We start from the raw sequence: 3,655 nt of genomic DNA, 5'->3' as shown, positions 1-3,655 counted from the left end.
TCTGAGACTCAAGAATCTGGGACTTGGTGGATCTGCGGCTTCGGTACCTATGGAGGTCACCTGCTCAGAGAAAACTGCCATCACCGTCAACCCTGGCTACCGAATCTGGAGTCAGAGTTCAGTGACTGGGGCTGGAAGAAATGAGGGCATTTGAATCCGGGAGTGCTGTGTGGTGCTCTGCCAGGCACTTTTCTACAAACGTAGAAAGTCTCGGTCTAATCAGGGGATTTTGCAGGAACCCCACTCCCTCCTTATTTGGTTTGCCAAGGGTTTCTCAGGTCTGCGGGTGAGCGCGCTGCAGAGGGCCTGGGATAGCTACACCCTTGCTCAACCCGGAACTGGCAACCCAAATGGTCAGGAAGGTTGGTGGTGGGGGGCAACGCCTCTTCCGGGCTGTAGGACGTTGTAAGACTGAGATTGCTGGGTAGCGGGTGGTCTGGGCCTCCCCGCAAGCTACAAACGAAGGAGCTTGGCGCAGGCCGCCAGGGAGGGCGCAGGGGAGCGCAGTACTCGGGCGGGGAGGCCTCGAAGCTCTTCAAGGACCCCCGATTACTTTCCTTTGAACAACAACAACAACAACAACTGCTCCCTCCTCTCAGCTTCCCTCCCTTCCTTAGCCTCCGGGGACCCAGGCTTCAAGCAATTGTCGCTCAGGACAGTAAACACAGCTCAGTTGCCTCAACTTTCCCTGTGCATAAAAGTTCCCGGCGCGAGGGGAAATTTGAATATTTGATCAGCCCCTTTGAGTGACCCTCATTAGCCTGGCGCCCTGCTAAGGCCCCAACATTGCAAGAAAGCTGCTGGGCCCGGCATTTGTACGCCTTGTTAGCGCTGCTTAATGAAGCCGCCCCGACGGCTCAAAGGCGGCCTCTGGGGCCGGCAGCGCGCACCGCCGCCCGCTAAAGGCCCTTTCACCCCCCACATCCTCAAACAAGAGAGGTTTGGCTCTGTCTAGGACCTGAACACCTCCCACCGCCAGGCCCAGGAGGGTGGGCACAAACCCAGTCTAGCAGGCTGCATAGTAATCTAGCCCTATGCAGAGAGAAAGGAGCTAGACACTCGGGGGATGAGAGCTACAGTGGTTATGTGTATGGGGAAGTAAGGAGGTGGATTTTACAGCTTTTGGATCGAGCTCCTCCGTGTATTCCACAAACTTTTCCCCACAGGGCCAGCTGTAAATCAATTAGCCACCCCAGTTCCTTATAGGCATGTCTGGAGTAGTGTTGGTCTGGCAGAAAGGCAGATACACAGGGGAGGGTCTGCTTTCCACCTCCCTTCCTCGGATTCCTTTGGTCTCACCTCCTTAAGAGGCCTCACACTTCTTTCCACCAATCTTCCGACAACTAGAACCCCGGGCCTGTATTTGAGAAAGGGTGGGCAGGTTCAGAACCCCAAACCGTCACTGCTGCCACCTTCACGGAGCGCCACCAGTGAAATGATGTAACCTGCCGCCTCTTAGGAAACCTAGGCACTACAGCCCGACTTGAAGGTTCACACTTGCCTGAAGTACCCCTTTCCTGATCTAGCTTCAGTCATGTTTCTAGCCCTGGAGAGGCCTGAAGAAGGTACCTCAGGCAAGGCCACTCTCCTTGAGCCGGACTGGGCCCAATACAATCCTGGAGGAGAAAAGAGAGGAAATTCTGGAAGAAAGGGAGTGGAGACAGCCACTATCTCCTCCTTTTCCTCTCTTCTTGGCCCAAGGGACATGGCTGACTAGTTAATATAAGATCTTTAGAAATTGTACTTCATTCCTCGAAAAGAATTGACTTTTCCCCTGCCCCCTCTCTCCTCCGTCGCCCTTTACCCTGGACATTTGGAACTCAAGGTCTCCTTTCTTGTGCACCCAGCTATTGGATCCTTAAACAAGGCTTGGGAGCCGGGAACTCTCAGTTCTCCACTCGGGACCTTCTGGACGCTCTAGTCTCCGTATGCATATGCTCACAACACTTCCTCTGCATCCACTGGGCAGGGTGAGATGCTGACCCCGGGACCCCATTCAAGGCCAGCTTTCAACAACTGCTGGAGGCCAATGTGGGTCTAGGGTAGCAGAGTCTGTCTATTTGACCAGCCCCTCCTCCCTTTCCTCCTTCCATTCAGTCCCACTGCCGTGCCCAGCCCCTTTTCCATTCCACGACCCCCTAAACCAAGCCCTGGCAGACATCCGTTGATCATCTCTGAGCTGGGCAAAGGTAGTGCCCAGGTCATGATCCATTCATAGGTCAAAAGCAGGGGTGGGTGCTCTTGGAGTGAAGGGAAACCTAAAACGAAGGGTAGAATTCAGTTCGCAGCTCCACCGGCTGCTCAGGGGAGGAGGCGAAAGGGGGGGGGGTTAGAGTCCGCGGGCATTGGGTCGGGGCAGCAGGGACCTCAGGCGTCGGCGTGGGGGGCTAGATACGGAGGAGAGGGGAGGGGTGACGGGGGTCGGCGGAGCGCGCGGGGCGGAGGGGTGTGGGGCTCTTTAAGAGCCACACGGCTAGCAGGAGAGGCGTGCGGCCCTGTGCTGGTAACGCACTGACCCCGAAGGGGATTTAGCGGGAAGGGAGCGATCCGGTTCTGGGGGCTTTGTCCCGGGGATCCCAGAGAGGCCGAGACACAAGAATAAGAAGCGGCTGCAGCATGAAAGGCTGCTAGGAGCGGCGGCGCTGCTGCTCTTGACTTCTGAGCAGGGCTTAGAAGGCCTGCCCCGGTTTAAGCTGAACTGAGGGTGCTGAGCTCTGAGCGCTGAGTTCACGGGCTCAGTACCCTGGCCTCTGAGCTGAGGAGGCGTGGGACTGGGAACGGACACTGAGTCCTGGGTCTTCTAGGCAGGTCCCCTCTTGGATTGCGACCCTAGCGCAGGGCTGTGAGCCTAACCTGCCTCGCCTAACATGGCCAAAGAAATTTATTTTCCCAACTTGGCTTTTGTTTTTGTGTGTCCACCTAAAGCAGATCCGGAGCTGGCAGACCCCAGACTGATTCTCAACAGGTGGCTGGGTAAGTTTGTTTAAAGAATTCTGTATAAATAATCAACTCTTCTCCGACCCCTTTCCTTTCCCCCTCCCTCTTTCCCCTTAGGCGGGTCCGAGTTCGCTGTGCTCCTCCCGCCAGCCTTGGCGGGGGTGGGGGGTACCAGCGGCCTACCATGGGGGGGGGCGGTTCTGACTCTCAGTTCCTGGTTAGTAGACCCCTTGTGAAGTTCAACCCGGTACCCGGGAGTCCCAGTCATCGACCGTCACTCTCATCTCTCATCTCCTTGCAATGAGCCTCTGCGCCCCAAGAGGGGGAAAGAGGCAGAGCGCGCGGCAGAATCTCAAGAGTAGAACTGCAGGAAAGGGGTCGAGGGATCCCTTGACCAGCGGTCTCGGGATTGGGGTTACAGCAGAAAAAGAGCTCTTTATCCTCTTTGTGAGAGATGCGAGAGCCTGCCTGGAGGGGTGCGTTCCAGCAGCACAAAGCCGGGCAGATGAGCGGTTCTGCAACCAAGGGGATGGAGGAGGAGGTAGACGAGACCAAGGGGAGGGGGGGAGGAAATCCAAAGAAAGGCAAAGGCAAAAGATCCAGGGCTTCCGAGAGAAAAGTCCGAAAATGTCCTTAGTGCGCGCCTGATGCGCGCTCGGGGGCGCACAGTCTCTCTCTCTCTCTCTCTCTCTCTCTCTCTCTCTCTCTCTCTCTCTCT

At 56.5% G+C, this 3,655-nt stretch overlaps 1 protein-coding gene and 1 long non-coding RNA gene across 6 annotated transcripts in view; one reads left to right on the top strand and one right to left on the bottom strand.

Annotated features, from left to right (window-relative positions):
- Window positions 1–3,655, top strand: part of LOC113456820 — a 21,968-nt gene that overhangs the window by 876 nt on the left and 17,437 nt on the right. For all 3 annotated transcript variants that reach the window (XR_003377555.1, XR_003377556.1, XR_003377554.1), the window contains exon 2: window positions 2,926–2,973. This is a non-coding gene — a long non-coding RNA (uncharacterized LOC113456820). The remainder of the gene's footprint in view (window positions 1–2,925; window positions 2,974–3,655) is intronic.
- Window positions 1–3,655, bottom strand: part of Six3 (SIX homeobox 3) — a 12,299-nt gene that overhangs the window by 7,658 nt on the left and 986 nt on the right. The window lies entirely within an intron of this gene.

Source organism: Microtus ochrogaster, chromosome 16 (assembly GCF_000317375.1).
Source record: "Microtus ochrogaster isolate Prairie Vole_2 chromosome 16, MicOch1.0, whole genome shotgun sequence".
In the NCBI taxonomy this organism is placed as follows: Eukaryota; Metazoa; Chordata; class Mammalia; order Rodentia; family Cricetidae; genus Microtus; species Microtus ochrogaster.
Note: the sequence above shows the minus strand (reverse complement) of the source record. Positions and strands in the feature narration are given on the sequence as shown.